The following is a 17,828-nucleotide window of genomic DNA, read 5'->3' as shown; positions in this document are numbered from 1 at the left end:
CTTTGCTAGTTGAACAAGAAAGTTTATTTTTGAAAACATTTTGTGCAGTTTTATTTTGTTACAAAAAGTTATTTCTTTGCACGTTGTTTGTTAATAAACATAATGTCTTTGATATAAAACCTGGTGTGTGTGTGTGTGTGTGACGGGGCGACCCCTCCCCGTCCCCTGTGCGCCGCCGAGCAGGCGCTGCTCGGCCTCCGGGGGGGGCCGGCCCGAGAGTGCGCGGCTTGCACACAAGCCGCGCCGGGGCTTGAAACGCCGGCAACCCCATCGGCGCGCGGCCAAGACGCGGCAGGAGGGGCGGGGCGAGGGCGGGAGGAGTACCCCCGCCCTGACGGACGCGGAAGGGGACCAACCGGGGACCAGACAGGCGCTGTCAGTCCCGCCTCGGCCGGTGACGGGGGAGGGGAAGCCTCCGGCGGGAGGTTTAAAAGGAAACGCCGCGCCGCCATTGAGGCGGCGGGGGCTAGCAGGAGAAGCGGGGCAGAACAGGGAGCGGGGGTGAGTCAGGCGACCTCCCAGGAGCGTGGATCCTGTCCCCACTCGCGCTACGCCAGCACAGCCCCCCGTCGCGGAAGGGCGGAGGTGCTACAGGGCCGGCAGGCTGTCGGACAAACCGAAGGTAAACACCCCGAGCGGGGAACGTCGGGGGGGGAGGGGGAAAGGAAGCAGCCCAGGGCAGAGCTCACTTGAGCTGGTGGGCTGACGAGTTACGGCCGGAGCCCCGTCAGCCGGACCGGAGCCAGTCAGTTCCGCATCCTTAGGGCCCTGGGCTGGGGCCCGTGAGTGAGGGCGGGCCCGGGCCCCCCTTTCCCCCACCCATCCATGGGGAAATTACACTGGCGCTGTGAGCAGGATCAAAGCACCTGAGCGTGCAGCGGGGAGCCGAGCCCCCGCAGGAGAGCGGGGCACCAGGGCACCGGGAGGTGCCGCGCCAACCCCGGGGGCAACCCCGAGTACTCTGGGGACGCGCGGGTATGGACGCACCGGTACAGTGTGTTAACTGACTGGAGACTGGTGCAGTGATGGGTTGTGGGAAGAAAGTTCTTGGGGTGGGGGACACAGGCCAACAGGCCCCACAACCCTGGGGAGAGTCATTGGGCTCCTGCTGAGAATCTCTCACGCAGAGCCTCCCAGATGTGGACCTCCACCTGATTGGCTCGGTGGAGGGCAGCTGTCCAGGGCTGCTTGAACCGCTTCCCCTCCACATCAGCCCATGTCCTCCACCCTGGGAGGAAGGCCTCCCCTTTGCTCTCCACCAGGTTGTGGGGCACGCAACACGCAGCCACCACCTAGGGTATATTGCATTCCCCCATGTCGAGGCGAGTGAGCAGGCACCTAAACCTTCCCTTCAGCCGGCCAAAGGCGCATTCAACCTGTAAGCGCGCCCATGTCAGGTGCGCGTTTAATTGTTCCCTGCTCATGTTCAGATACCCAGTGTAAGGCTTCATGAGCCAGGGCGTGAGGGGGTATGCCGCATTGGCCACAATGTAGATTGGCATCTCCACGTCCCCAACAGCAAAGTTTCACTGCAGAAAGAATGTTCCAGCCTGCAGCCTGCGGTAAAGGTAGGAATTTTGGACGATCCGAGCATCATGTGCCCGGCCCAACCACCCCACACAAATGTCAGTGAAGAGTCCATGGTGGTCAACCAGGGCCTACAACACCATGAAGAAGTACCCTTTTCTGTTGATATACCAGGCTGCTCGATGGGGCAGTGCACTGATCGAGAAGTGAGTTCCATCGAGCTCTCCTCCACAGTTTGAGAATCCCAGCCCAACAAAGCCGGTCATGATGGTGTCCAGGTCTCCAAGGTAGACAATCCTGTTCAGCAGCTCCAAGTTGATGAACATCATGAAGGTCTCATGGAATTGCAGCAGAACTTGAAGCACTACAGTGTGAGGCCATCGCCTGCCCAGGGGACAGCTCCAGCTCCATGGCAAAAAAACAATTAAAAGCACAAAAACCAACCAGGAAAAAAAATCTGTGGTGTCCCAGAAAGCAGAGGACTCCAGGCAAGCACTACAGAAGCTTTCCTGTCCCTCTTGGAGGTAGGCAAGCCACCTGCAGGAGCAGAGGAACGGCTGTTCAGGGGGGGGTCCCTTAAAGTACGCTTCTCTGCAAAAAGCATGCTGCAGGACCCGGAAGTAAAGGCTGCCCCTATGCCCTGGCAGAAGTGTTTCCAGGTTCCCTTTTTTCAAAAAAGCAGATTGATTTTTCGATCTGCTTAGTGCAATCTAAACATTCTTTATCAAAAGAGGCTTTTTCAAAATTATCTTTTGAAAAAGCCTCTCTCTAAAAAGGGGTGTAGTCTAGACGTACCCGTACACAGTAATTGGTGTCTGGTAGAACTTACACGTTAGATGCTATGTAGATCCAGACCCGTACGTAACAATTTCTAGGGGGGAAAATGTGCTTTTTTTGTAAATGTGGACCACAATTTTTTTAAAGATAATGGAGTTCAAAATAGTGATGCAATGAGTGTGCATATGAGAGGTTAATGAAAATGTTGAGTGCAAACAGTGATGGTAAAATGATTTTACTATAACACACTAAAAATTTACACAGTAATAAGGGTTTTATAGAAATCACCTTTTGGGACCATGGCGGGCAGTGCAGCTGCCATGGTTCTCCACTCCCTCAACCACCTCTGCCTGCTGCTGCTCTGCCTGCTCCGCAAGGCCAGCGCCAGGTGAGAGCAGATTGGGCTTCTGGCCATCGGGGCTGGGCCCGAACCACTTCTCATGGGTGGGGGACACCGTTCTGCCCACCTATCTCCCTGTAACACAGCACTCTCCCATCCCCTTAACAGTGGTTCTCAAACTTTTTGGCCCATGGCCCACATGGCTCAATGCAAACCTTTCCATGGACCACTGTTGCTAATGGAAACTTGCCATTAATTACACAATTATGCCTGAGCCATTTTGCTAGTGCTGCAGATAGGGAAAATGTTTTCTTTATTTATTGCAGGGACGGGGAACCTTTTTTGGGTCAGGGGGACGACTGACCAGTGTTCCTTCTAAGCACAGCTTCATGGGTGATTAAGACTGGGCAGAGCTGATTAATCATCTGTGAAGCTGTGCTGCCACGCAATTTAGAGGGAACACTGCCATTGACCCAAAGAAAAATCAGCTGGAGTCCACACAAATGAGAAGCAAAAAAAAAAAACCCTCCAGAGCCTCCCAATTCTCATTGATATGGCCCTCAACTGAAACACTTCACTCCTCTGTCCCAAGGAGGTAGAGACAGGGAGGACTGAGGTTCAAGGCTTCCCCATAGGCCAGGTTTACTCTTCTGGGGTTCCAGGGTTAGTGGATTTTGTGGACTCCCCGAAGCCTTGCAGTTGGGGGATTCAGTATGCAGGACAGGGTTGCCAGTGAGAGGAAAGGGGGTGCAGGATCTAGGCAGGAGGTAGAGTACAGAAGGAGATGAGGGGGTGAGGTCTGGATGGGATGTAGGGTTCAGGAGCAGACTGAGAGTAAGGTGTCTGGCCAGGTGAAGAGGCAAGAGCAAAGGAAGGTGCAGTGTGTGGCCAGGAGGGAAAGTGCAGGAGAAAGGGTGGGTGCAGGAGTGGGCTGAGTGGGTAGTGTGTCTGGCCAGTGGGAAGGAGGACAGGAGCAGGGATGGGTACAGGAGCAGGTTGGGGGTACATGTCTTGCCAGGGAGAGGGGACAGAAGTAGGCTGGGGTTAAGTGTCTGGCCAGGAGGGAGAGGGCAGGAGCAGGTTGGGGGTAGATGTCTGGCCAGAGGGGACGGGACAGAAGCAGGCTGTGGGGTAGGAATGGGCTTGGGGTGTCAGGTCGCAGTGCGGTGGGTATATGTGAGAGGGCTGGATGTGGGGCACTTACTTGCCTTCAGGCCCCACGCCGGTCCCAGGCACCGCATCCCGCTGCTCCCATTGGCTGGATTCTGGGCAACTGAAGTAGCAGGGAAAGCCTCCAAGCAGCACGTCCACACACTGCTGTTCCTCCAGCCAGCGTTGGGGGAGTGCTTCTTCTCCGTGAGCCAGATAGCGCAGCAAGGCTTTGGGCTTTCTCTCCTCTCCCCCAGCCCCCAAGGCAGGAAGCCTACCTCGTGGGGAGTGGGGGGGAGGTAGGGCGAAGCTGCAGCGCCAGCACGTGCTCCCCGCTGCAGGGGATGGAAGGGGGGCTGAGCTCAAGCCATGGGCCATCTGGAGGGCAGCCATGGAGCCCCATCTCACTCACTTGGGGGACCAGGAAGGGTTGGTTTCACACCCCTCCCCCATGTATGGGCCTGAGATCAGACAGAACAGGTGTGAGAAAAGGTTGTGACATACAAACAGAAGATAGGGAAGCAGGCCCATGAAGAATAAGTGTTTTATTTGAATTCACAAAGAAATTTTTGGCAGAAATTGGAACTGAATTGAAATCTCCTGAGTCCCAAATGAGTACCATAACCAGAAGTCCTGCCTTTGTACTGAAGGAGGAAATAATATGGTAGTAACCGTTTTTGCCAATACTTTCATGACACAAATTATCCATTAGTTTATAAACAGAAGACACTTTTTTGCTTCAGAAAACTAGCAATAAAGGCATTTCTTATAATTTGGCATAGTCTATGTGGAGGACACATCTGGAATTTTAAGTTTCTTAAAAACACATTTTATTTATACTTCTTCGGTATGCTACTGTTTGTTAAATATACCTAACTGTACACTGCCTGTGTTGTATCTGTTCTGCCAATAAATATTACATACATATTTCCAGCTGTTGATCTGCCAACTTTCAAGAGTACTAAAATTTCACTTAAAAATCTCCATTTTTGAATTACAAATTGAACCACTCTAGTCCAGCGCCAAACTAGATAATTTGTCAGATCAGGGATGGTCAATATTGTCTAGCATTATTACCAACACTTCTGCTGTTCACTGAGCTCTTAAAAGACATTTAGGGTAAATTAGCACTAACACTGAGAGCCAGGACTGGTGGCTGTAAACAAACTTTATGGGACTATATGAAACTTGGCCATACCCATGATAAACAGATATCTGGGTAACTAAAATCATGCCAGACCAAAGAGTGGCAGACTAGAGAGATTCAACCTGTATACATGCTAAGAAAGAACTGGTTAGTCTAATATTTAAGTACAGAAGCTTCAGGGGATAGCCAAGTTAGTCTGTACAGGATAAACTTAAAAAACAACAAATGATCTGGTAGCACTTTATTGACTAACAAAACGTCTATAAAGTGCTACCAGAACATTTGTTGTTATATAAATACAGGACATGGTAATTAAAAGAATGACATTTTTGAACCAGATATTCAGCTATTGTAAATCTGAATAGCTCCCCCAAACTCAATGCAGTTATATCACTTTCCATCAGCTGAGGATCTGACCTTCAGAGGTGTAGCGAGGGTGTTATGTGCCCAGGGATGAAGGCAAAAGTTGCACCCCCCAATAATTTGTGGGACTTTACACATTCCAATCTGTGCTGGGCGGGGAATGTGTGAACAGGGATTGTCTTGGACCCTCCGTGCTGCCCCGTCCAGCCAAAGTGCAGAATTTGCCACATAGGAAGCAGGAGCTCGCAGCCCGCAAGGTGAGCGGGGGCCCGGCGGTTTGGGGTGAAAATGAATCGCACTCACATGGGCAGCCAAGGCCAGAGAATTACTTGTGTGGGGGCAGTGCACTCTGTGCATCCAGTATGTCCGCGCCAAGCCTGGCAGCACGACGGTGGCTCGTGGGAAATTCGGGACCCGGGGCTTCTGAAGGAGGTTGACGAGGCCAGGCTGCAAAGGGACCCGGGTTAAAACTGCTGTGCGGGTTCCAGTTGGCATTGCGTTGTGAGCAGCCACTGCAGCGTAGCTGGAGTGGGAGCCAGTCTCTGTAGAGAGCCAAGCAATGTCCCCAGCAGAGGGATGGGACTCAGGGCATGGGGTTCCGGTGTCAGAAGGGGGGTTTGGGACAGGGGGTTGGTGTTTGGAGGGGCAAGGGTGGAGTTAAGGAGTCATGCAGGGGGTTGGGTTTGGGGGCGGGCTCAGGGATAGGGGCAAAGGTGCAGGAGTCAGGGATGGGAGGTGAAGGGCTCAAAGCAGGGAGCTGAAAGGCAGGGATAGGTTACTGGGACTGGCCAATGGTGAGTGTGACACAGCTCTCGCAGCGGATCCTCACAGGGGCAAGGGACTCCAGGAGCTGGCCTGGGTTTCCATCTACTCCCCTCCAGCAAGTGGAGAGGCCTAGATCTAGGGGGTCGACCCTCATCTGAAAGTGCCCCTGCAGCTCTTGGGGGTTTCGTAGCTCTGAGGTCTACCCAGCCTGCAGCTGCACCCCAGCCTCCAACTGGACCGAGAGAGGGTAGAAGTCAGAGTTAGCCCTGAGCTCCAGCTGCTGCCCTTCCATCCCCTGAATTTAGGGTCGCCATAGTAGAGTTGCTCTGATCTTGCACAGAGGCTCAGTGTAAAAAGAAGTTGGGTCTCGGTGTCTCGCCCAGACTGCGCTGCAGGGGCTATTCACAGGCAGCTAAATTGGTGCCCCCCTAGCGTGGCACCTGTGGACAACTGCCCCTGGCCTCACTATACCCCTGCTGACCTTTATTGTGCACTATTTCATAACAAAAGCAACATAAAAAGCTTTATAACTTACTGATCCACTTGGGGGAGCTAGTGGGTAATTTGTGACCAGACAGATTAGACTAGGGGATTTAGGTAACATTAATTGTTACAGAGGATTCCCTGCCCATTTGACAGAATTTTCTCTCCCCTCCCCTCCTTTCCTGTAGATTTTACTGCAAGAGGAAGGAAGTAGCCTATTAACACTCAAAAATACCATAATGTAGATTAAACAAAAAACAGGACTATGTAGCACTATAAAGACTAACAAGATGGTTTGTTAGGTGATGAGCTTTCGTGGGCCAGACCCACTTCCTCAGATCAAATAGTGGAAGAAAATTGTCATAACCATATATACCAACGGATACAATTTTAAAAAATGAACACATATGAAAAGGACAAATCAAATTTCAGAACAGAAGGGAGATGGGGGAGGGGGAAGGTAAATGTCTGTGAGCTAATGATATTAGAGGTGATAATTGGGGAATCTATCTTTGTAATGGGTAAGATAATTAGAGTCTTTGTTCAAACCTAAGTGTAAAGTGTTGAATTTGAGCATGAATGACAGTTCAGAGGATTCTCTTTCAAATGTATTCTTAAAAGGCCTTTGAAGCAGGATGCAGGTTATCAAGTCGTTGAGACAATGCCCTTTCTGGTTGAAATGGCAAGAAACTGTTTTTTCTTTGTGATCCTGTCTAGTATCTGTTTTGTGGGCATTGATCCTCTGGCGAAGTGTCTGAGACGTTTGTCCAATGTACATAGCAGACGGATACTTTCGGCACATGATAGCATAAATTATATTTCTGGATGCGCAGGAATATGTGCTCTTGATCTGATAACTCACTTGGTTAGGTCCAATAATGGTATCAGCAGAGTGAATATGTGGACAAAGCTGGCAACGGGGCAAATTGAAAGAGCCAGACGAATACCTAGAAACCATCTACTTCAAGACAGACCCAAGAAAACCAACAATAGAACAGCACTTGTCATCACCTACAGCCCCCAACTTAAACCTGTCCAACACATTATCAATAAACTACAGCCTATACTGGAACAGGATACTAAACTCCGAGAGGCTCTGGGAGACAGACCCATAGTCTCCTATAGACAACCACCTAACCTCAAGATTATTCTTACCAACAACCACAGGACATACCACACTAATACCAACCCTGGTACCTTCCCTTGCAACAAACTAAAGGTATTAGTGCCTGGGAGCCTATGTCTTGGACCAGGACCCCATTGTGCTAGTTGCTGTACACAGAACAAAAAGATGGGCCAAGTCCCAAAGAGCATATAGTCTTCAAGTATTCGCCAGTGAAAACTTTTCTTTTGATAATACAGAGGTGAAAATCCTGGCTCCGTTGAAACTTCCATTTGCACCAGTACACCAGGTTTTCATCAGGACGAGAATAGATGCTCTTCAGAAATATATTAATGTATCTGAGAAAACGTCACCATTTCCAGGTATGAGATTAAAGAGTTCAGGGAGTGACAAACACTCATCAGCATCAGAGAAATTGCCTCAATTTCCCTTATAATTTAGTTATAAGATTTTAATAAGAGGCTCCCAGTAGCTTCACAGAGTCCCCATTCTCCCACAGCATGTCAGTATAAACAGCACTTGATAAAATTGTAGACTTAAGCTGCGAAGAGTGTTCCCAGATTTAAAGTGAAAAGTTCATTATATCCATTTACTGTGTAACAGGCACAGATAAAAAGTATGCTGTTTCCTGCTTTTGTATGATACAGTCAAACAGATTGACGCTAGCTGAGCACACACAAGAGCATGATTAACCTCACTGGAGACCTTTTTCTCCTTATTTGAATATGGTTGTTCTAAGCGACAAGTCTGATTTCATGGATCTTTCTTTTAAAGTGATTTCAAATTGATTATTTTTGTTTAAAATTGTTGTGATACCCAGATGTGGAATCACATAATCCTGATGCTGTATCCCGCAGCTTTCCTTGCCCCATCTCTTCCCTCCCATTGTGAGGCCAGAAAAAGATTTGCATGCAGTTTTACTTAACTGGTTTAAAAAGATTTGATTGCAGTTACCATCACAATCTATTTATAGAGAATTGATATAATTATGTTATTGTGTTTCTATCTCTCTCTTACACACACACACACACACACACACACACACACACTAATGCAAAATTATCAAGGGACAAAATAAACTATAATAACCTATTTAATACTTTTAAATAATTATTACTTTTAGTACTATTAAGCTACTTTTACCAACCCCATGTCTTTAATTCAAGGAAATAATTTTTAAACTAATGCCATGGTAGATCCTGCTCAAAGGAAGCATTTCTGTCTTTTCTTTTGAGCCTAAATAAAACTAAAATGAATATAATTCGACTAAAAAATGAGTAGTCCTGTGGCACCTTAGGGTACATCTACCCTGCAACATTATTTCGAAATAACAAGCATTATTTCAAAAAAACTTAGTCTGCGTTTACACAGAAGGCAGTTATTTTGAAATAATGTCGAAACACTGTCAAGCTGGAAGACTTCTTACTCCAACTCCTGTAACCCTCATTGTACAAGAAGTAAGGGAAATTGGAGGAAGAGTGCTCTATTTTGAAATAAGTGCTGTGTAGAGGCTCCCACTTTGAAATAAGCTATGCAATTGACATAGTTCAATTTGTGTAGCTTATTTCTAGTGAAGCCCTGCTGTGCAAACACACCCTTAGAAACTAACAAAAGTATATAGTATCATAAGCTTTTGTGGGCATAACCCACTTTATCAGATTTTGCCCCTGAAAGCTCAGGATACTGTATACCTTTGTTAGTTTCTTAAGGTGCCACAGGACTACTAATTGTTTTTAAAGTTATAGACTAACTTAGATACTCCTCTGATCATTTGACTATGTCCACTTTAAAAATGCCAATATTTTATGCTATTGTCAGGGTCATATTTTTAAGATTATTATTCAACAGCTTTGAAATAATACTGACACTTTATAATATAATCTACTATACATTTTAGAGAGCTTGTGCATCTGTGTCCATCTGTCTGTCAGTGAGTCTGTTTGTTCAAGAACTCCTCCTAAACAGTAAGAGCTAGGACCACCAAATTTGGTATGCAACTTCCTCTGACCATAACTTAAAGCAAAGTCAGAATTTGGTTGTGCCAAGACAATCAGCTGTGCATGGAATATGATTTTTTCACATCAAACAGAAAGGGAGGGGTGAGAGAACACGGAAAGTTATACCCACAAGTGACCACAGGGAGGCAGCAAGCACCCAGCTCTGGGGAGCAGCTGCTGACTAGCAGCATAGCCCCTGCTACCTCCAGAGTACCCCCAGGAAGCAGCCCCTTTCCGCTGGGGCTATCCCCGGGAAGAAGCCAGTTGGCAGGCTGCATGGCCCCCAGTGCCCTACGCTAGCTCTGGACCTGGAAAACACTGGGCATATCTTCTAGTTTAATACATAGACTATGCTATCTACATTATTTATTAGGATAAAATAGGACATTTTCCCACCTTTAAGCTCAAAATTGTTGCTATACTATTTGTGCTTCCCTTCCCCCCATCTACCCAGGCCATCACTACAGTCCTCACCTTGGGGATGACCTTGTCGCATCTAAAGCATGATATCTTTAATGTACAGTGTGAGTTAAATCTAAGATGATTCTCAAATGCACTGAAGGTAAATGTTTATGTCACAAATAAATACAGTAGATTACTCTTAAACTCATACTTTGGAATGTTTATTACAGATTCAATTCCTGTGTTAACATAAATCAAAATACTTAAAATGCCATATGATACCAAATGCTTAGTTTAACAGCATAAAATTGAGCAAAAACTGTATACAGAACTTTATAGGTGCTATAAAATTCTAGTGCTTATAACCTCACTGTTTTGCTTTACCCTGATCAATCAAGTCCACTGAACACTCTGGATTGTAAATACTCAGATGAATCAGTGATTAGCTTTCACTGGTTAGAGGTTTTTTTTTTAATTACTTCTGTCTCCAATGAAAATATTTCAACATATGACAAAACAAGAACGAGGCAGGGGCTGTATTTAACGTTATTGAATACCCATCACTTTTATTATCCTTTCTCTGGTAAAAGCCTCTTGTATATTGCACCCTATCTTGATACCCCATTATGAAAATTCCTTTTTATCTAATGAAACAAACTCTTTCTTAGCCATCCCATTAGACTAAAGAATGCTCAGTGATTGTAATATGGCCCCTCTTTTTCTTCTCTCTGAAATGTTAGTTGTTTTATATATTACGTCTGAAGGATGTCAATTTTTTTTTTTACAGCAGAGATGATCAAAATACAACTGATGAGGTACTTGAATACAGCACAATCTGTCTCAACTTTACTATACTACGAGGTATTAGAATACAGCCCTCAGAGATGTAAAATTGCTGTATGCAGAACCCTAACATGACCCAAGAAAGCAGGCAGCCCAGTCATGGTGAAAGACTACACACTGGCCCTTTAATTGCTATAGGCCACACTTTCATACTGAAGATGAAAATGGCTGCACGCTGCTCCATTTCATGCCCATTGGATGAAATTCTCCCCTTGCCAGAGGGCTAGCACCATGTATATGCCCCCATGTAAGTACCACTTAAAACCTACTGGGCTCGTCTACACTGGCCCCTTTTCCGGAAGGGGCATGTTAATTTCAGCTATCGTAGTAGGGAAATCCGCGGGGGATTTAAATATCCCCCGCGGCATTTAAATAAAAATGTCCGCCGCTTTTTTCCGGCTTTTAGAAAAGCCGGAAAAGAGCGTCTACACTGGCCCCGATTCTCCGGAAAAAGCGCCCTTTTCCGGAGGCTCTTATTCCTTATTCCTTTGAATAAGCAATGCCACAATAGCAATGGCAGTTGCCAGAGCCTCAAGTCCTTAAAATCGCTTCTGGGGCTCCAGGCTGCACATTCCAGAGAGCGCTAAGGGTTAGAGGGGGCACCGCGCTCCAAGAAGTGCTGAGGGCTGGCTGCCCTCAGATCCACCACTTCTGCCCTCAGCCCTGTCCCTTCTGGGAGCACAGAGCTGAGCCCCTCTCATCTTGCCCAGGGGCCCACAGAGGCTGTTGGCTCCATTGTCACTATGCCATACTTCTGCTGCTAAACACACCCTTTTCCTTTAGTATCCATAGAAGTTTCCCTCATAATATGCACATTTATGTAGAGCAGTATTTAGCACAGGCCTGGGCAAAATACAGCCCGTGGGCCGGATCTGGTCCACCAAGCCACCGGATCCGGCCTGCAGAGGCAGTGGAGAGCCCCAGGCAAACTCCCTTGCTCATTCTGCAGGCAGCTCAGAAACACCACTGTGGGGCACTTTTCTCTTTGAGTCTGGAAGGGAGGGGGGTAGATTCAGACGCTGCTCCCACCCCCAGCACTATCCCATTGGCCAGTTTGTGGACAGACACTGGCCAATGGGAGCTGGCTGTTTCAATAACAAACAGCTACAAAGCACAACCCTCCTGTCCACTTACTCACTCAAGCACATGGCTGAGCAGGCAGAAACATTTTAAGCTCTGCAAACCTTTAGCTAGGCAGGCAGGCAGGCAGGCTGGTAAGTCTCCTGGTGAGAACCTGCCTCTGGCACAGGGGTGGGCAAAAGGGCCACTGCAGGCTGGATCTGGCCTGCCAAACGGGGTGGATCTGGCCTGAGGAGGCCATGCTGCTCCCCCACCTCCAGGTCAATTAGGGGAAGGGGGAGGGGAAGCACACTAAGTTTCCTCCACCTTTCCCCCACCCTGTGAGCAGCATGCAGCACATACAAGCACCACACACTCCTGGCAGGGCAGGAAGCAGCTTTGAGTGCTCTCCTGACCCCAGGCCCTGATTGGCCTGCGGATAGGGGAGCGCGGGAAGTCTCCTCCCATGCCAGAGACATGGGCACCTAGAGGGAACCTGGGGAGGCAAAGACGCTCTCCCACCCCCAGACTAAAAATGGTCCGGGGGTGGGGAACTTGGAAGTATCCTGACCCTGCCCCTTCTGTGCCACCCTTTCCAGTGCAGCCTGGAGCCACTTCAAAAATTTCTGAAGTGGCTCCCGGCAAAAAAATATTGCCCACCCCTGGCATAGCATGATAGATATATGTATTTAGTTGTATTACCACAGTGCCTTGGAGCCCTAGGCACAGACCGTATTGTGCTAGGTGCTGTACAAACACAGAACTGTAAGACAACAATGATGATATTTTGCAGATATCTGGTGAATCAAATATGTAAACAAGGAATATAATATAATTGAAATATTGGAGAACAGTGGCTCACTAACTGGCATTTTGTTATTGTGTACACTGAATCTAAACATTTATGTCACATTTAGTCTGTAAAAAAATGCATTTTAGTAACAATTTAAATTGTTTTTAAAGGTTTACTGTCTATTTAATGTGAGGGGTACGAAATATTTCAAATTAAATCTAATAACTAAAGAAGGCAATTTTGATTTTGAATAAGCATGCTCAAAGTTTACTTCAGCATCAAATTGCTGTGCCTTGGACTAAAAGCCTTGGAATCTGGAGATGAGGGAAATTCCCATCTCTGTCCATGCCTTTGTTTTACCATTCTGGCTGAAGACCAAATGAAAGCAGTCTAAAGGCTGTCTTTGGAACCAAGCCTAGTCTGTTCATTCTTTTTAAATGAAAGTGTATGGAAACAGAAATGGATGGATGAAAGAAATTGTGTGGCCAATGACACCATCACTTGCCTTACAGTAGACCCCTTGACAACTCTGTAAACTTACAGTGTGTACAGATCTTCATGCAGATAGCCATTCTGTTCTTAAATTAATGTCTATTAATACCTTTCAGTAACTGCAATAGCAGATTATCATACATTAAGATTCCAAAAGGAATTGCCCCAACCTTAACAAAGAGCCTAAATTCTCATGGTGTCCCCCTCTAGACCTTTACTTACCTCTCATTGTTACTTGTATGCCAAAAGCAACTCTTTCAGCCTTCTTTTGTTTCCATGGCTGAACATTTTAGGCATATCTAGCAGTTTCACATAACGCATTCCTTCCGCTCACAAGTTATTGTTGTTGCTCTTTTCTGGAGTGTTTCCAAGACACTGATGAGGGTAGGGTTTTTTTTCTAGAACTGAGCTCCGGACTGAAAGAGTTTCCACATGACTACTGAGAAGAGCCTTAATCAATGGCGCGAGTATTGCCTGAGCTTTGTAAGTAATTCCTTTGTTCCAGCTGAACATTTGATTTGCCTTCTTTGCACTTACTATGCATTGTATCTTTGCACCTTTATGCTATGGCTCACCACCACCGTTAGGCATGGCCATAGTTGTTTTTATTTTGGGAAAGAAACTGCAAGCCTCAGACAGGTGTTGAATCACGCCCCCTCCACCCTCCAGTGCAGCCCACTAGCCTGACTTTAGTGGCCACCCCATATATAGAAGTCAAACTAGGCCTACACACTTAGGTCTCATCCTTCAATAGTCTCTTTCCGATCTTTACCTTAATTTTACTTGCTCTCCTAACTGTCTAAGAACTTATATGGCTCTGATCAAGGTAATATTTGATCAAGGTAATATTTGAATATCTCAGAAATCATTAATGGATTTTGTTAAGATAAAACCCTCCGAGGTAGGGAGTTGTCATCCCCATTTTACAGATTCTGTTCCCTTATCATTAGCCAATCCTCTGTCCCAGAACATACATTTGTATAAATTCCTAGGGCAGGGATGGGGAACCTTTTTTGGTCAGGGGCCGCTGACCCACAGAAAAATCAGTCGGGGGTCTGCCCCGTAGATGTGTGCGCCAGCCCCGTGGTGAAATTGTGTGTGTGGGGGGAGGTTAGAATGCCAGTGTGGGTTCTCTAATGCTGGGAGCAGCCCTGAGTCTTGGAAGCCAGATCCAGGCAAGCCAGGTGCCGCAGCCAGCCCCTGGGCCTTAGGTGTCCCCTCCCTCTCAGTCCTAGAGCTCAGAAATTGACTTGAATTGTTTTACCCTCATCTGTAAATGTTATACTGTTTTGAACAATTGTGACAGGTTAGCCTGTGGCCTTTCAGAATATAGAATGGAGGAAAAAATCAGTGCAACTTGGTATCGGCAATTCCTATGATGAGTTATCTCCTTGGATCCTATTTGTGTATCTGACAGTACAACCACAAAGCTTTTCTTGTAATAGAAAATATTTGCTGGCACCTTTGAAAGGTTTCATGTGCTAAAATATGTGACCTTATGAAAATCTGAGTAACAGGGAAATCACAGAAGAAGCAGGTTGGGCATTCATACAAAAGAGTTGAATTGTTTCCTTATTGAGCAATGAACTGAACATTAGCAGTTAAAGCACCTGGAGCAGGGGTGAGAATTGGCAGTAGAAAATATTGATCAAACATTAAATAATGGACAAGAATTGAGACTGTGTCATTATTAAGGCTGGGTAGAGAGGGAACTGAAATTTTGCAGAATACAATTTTCAATTTTGCATTCTGCATGAAAGAATAAATTCTCTTACAACACAACAAAATCATGTGTAATATAAATCACAAAATATATTATGTCCCTTAAAAATATCCTGCTCAGCAGCTGATTTCAAAATTTCATTCCTTAAAGATCACAGTGCTTTGCATTTTTATACTTTCAAGTTCATCACCCTGTGGTTTAGAAATACCAATAATTTTATGTTGTTCAGTATTAGCAAAAAACCAGATGTATACCCAGGTTTTTTTACTTAAGCATTAAGAAATAAATACATTGTACTTTCAAGTTAATAAATACATGAACAAACAGTGATGAGAGGCTAGCATTTCCTCATATTATGAAAGTAATACCATTGACGTGAACAAAGGAAATAATTAAATTGAGTAATAAAGTGCTGCTTTCATTACATCTCTCTGAGCTGAACTGGGCAGTTAGAACCTCTTAGAACTATTGTTCTAAGCTCGATACAGATTCATCTCTGCTTTGGCTGCACTTGGTTTGCATTCCTTCTTTACAACCATAACAGCTACAGCATGCTGTTTTTCATTAAAGCGAAGTCTCAGACTGGTGCTGTGAAATCAGCAGATTCTTGAGCCTAGTTGGAATGAGTAGTAGGTGCTAGGGCTGGCACTATTGCAAGGTCATAGCACACCTTAATGCACAATGTGATCCACATCGATACATGCTGGGCTGAAACCAGCAGGTCCTTCATCCTTTCTGATATGGACACGAAGAGCTAGGGGGATTTGTGAAATGGGTATATTCATTCTAAATAAAAAGCTAACACACGTCTCACATCCAGAGCACAGAGTGCAAATTCTCTGTCATTGGCTTATGGCATAGGGAAGAAAATCACAAAGAAAATATCCTGGTTTACATGAAAGTGATATACCACCTTATGAAGGAACGCAGGATATGGGCATAGTTTCACCTTGTCCTTAAAGAAGACAGCATGAGGGGGCTCCAACATTAATGCTCGGTGCTCCGACACCCATCTAGCTGAGATGAAGCCCTCACAGAATGTTGCTTTCCAGAACAGGTGTAGCAGGGAACATGTTAATGGCTTGAACAGTGAGACCATGAGCCTTGTAAGAACCAGGTTAATGTCCCAGGAAGGAAGAGGCTGGCATACATAGAGATATAGTATGTCCAGTCTCTTTAAGAAGTGGTTTACTACTGGGTTGATGACCAACTTCCTTTGTGTCACTGGCTGGAAGGTGGAAATAGCCACCAGGTGAACCCTGACTCTATCGCCTTAAATCCAGCAGATAATCCAAGATGACATGGATCAGAGCTTGTAGCAAAGGGATTCCCTGCTCCAGGGACCAAATGGAAAAATGTTTCCACTTGGCAGATAAATAGCCCCCAGTGGAAGGTTTTCTACTGCTCAGTAGCACTTCCTGAAATGACTCAAAACAAACATATGGAGATATACCTATCTTCTCATAGAGGACTGGAAGGGACCTTAAGAGGTCATCGAGCCCAGTCCCCTGCCCTCATGGAAGGACCAAGTACCATTCCTGACAGATTTGCCCCAGATCCCTAAGTGGCCCCCTCAAGGATTGAATTCACAACCACTGAGCTATCCCTCCCCCATTGGTGCTCTGCTCAGGTCAACCATGGATCTTTCAAGCCATGAAATGGAGGGATTCCAATCTGGGCTGACACAAGTGATGACGTCTGGGAACAGGGGAAGCGCTACGGGTTTGTCTGTGGAACGTTCCAGCAGAGTCATGAGCCAATGATGTTGGGGCCAGACTGGCGCTATCAGAATTAGGGGTGTGGAATGCTGTGTTGTCATGCCCTGAGGAAGACATTGCAGATTAGAGGGAAGGGTGGAAATGTGTAGAACAGGTGGGAAGCCCACAACAGCTAGAACATGTCCTCTATTGAACCTGAGCTAAAGTAGGGGAAGGAGCAAAACTGCTGGCACTTCTTATTGTCCCATGTTGTGAATAAATCTAGGTGGGGAAATTGAGGTGGAAAATGCTCAGGACCATACCTGCCAGCACAGACCACTTGTGTGTGCTGAAGGAACAGCTGAGGTGGTGTACCAGTACGTTCTGGGTCCCCAGAATGTAAGTGGGCTTCAAGTGGATGGAGTGGCTATTGCAAAACAGCCACAGCAGCAGGGCTTTTTGGCAGCACCCTGATTGTATAAAACATCACTGTGGAATAGTCTGTCAGGTCATCTGAAGGCTTGAAACTACTATTGAAATAAAAAACAACAGATAGTCTAGTAGCACCTTAAAAACGAACAAAACACGTATCATGAGCTTTCGTGGGCACAACCCATTTCTTCAGATGACAGGAGTGTTAGAAGTCCAGATCCAAGAATAAATAAGGGTGGGGGGAGCAAAGGAAAAAAAAGAGGAAAAAAAAGGAGGGGAGGAAGAAAAAAAAAGAGAGACAGTGAGTAGATAAGCTTCAGGGGGTAGCCGAGTTAGTAGCACATTAAAGATTAAATAGTTATAAGAAGCTGATAAGAACCATTATCACCTTCATTGTTTGGTTGGTTAAGTCATTAAGATATGGAAGATAATGTGGGAGCCATACCATCTGCATAAGAATTAAACTTGTGAATGAAGTTATGTTCCAACCCTTCTCTGTGTATTTGGCTTGTGGAATTGGTCCGAAACAAAAGACTTGGAAATCCATTAATGAGCATCCAGGAAGATGCCTATTGTAACTATTTAGTCTTTAAGGTGCTACTAAACTATTTTAAGTTTTTCCTGTTACAGAGTAACTCAGCTACCCCTCTTAAGCTATTGAAATAAAAGGTAGGAATAAAATTAAGTGTCTTTAAATTTGCATTTCAAATATGCAT

This window comes from Pelodiscus sinensis, chromosome 10, assembly GCF_049634645.1.
Source record: "Pelodiscus sinensis isolate JC-2024 chromosome 10, ASM4963464v1, whole genome shotgun sequence".
Classification (NCBI taxonomy): domain Eukaryota; kingdom Metazoa; phylum Chordata; order Testudines; family Trionychidae; genus Pelodiscus; species Pelodiscus sinensis.
Note: the sequence above shows the minus strand (reverse complement) of the source record.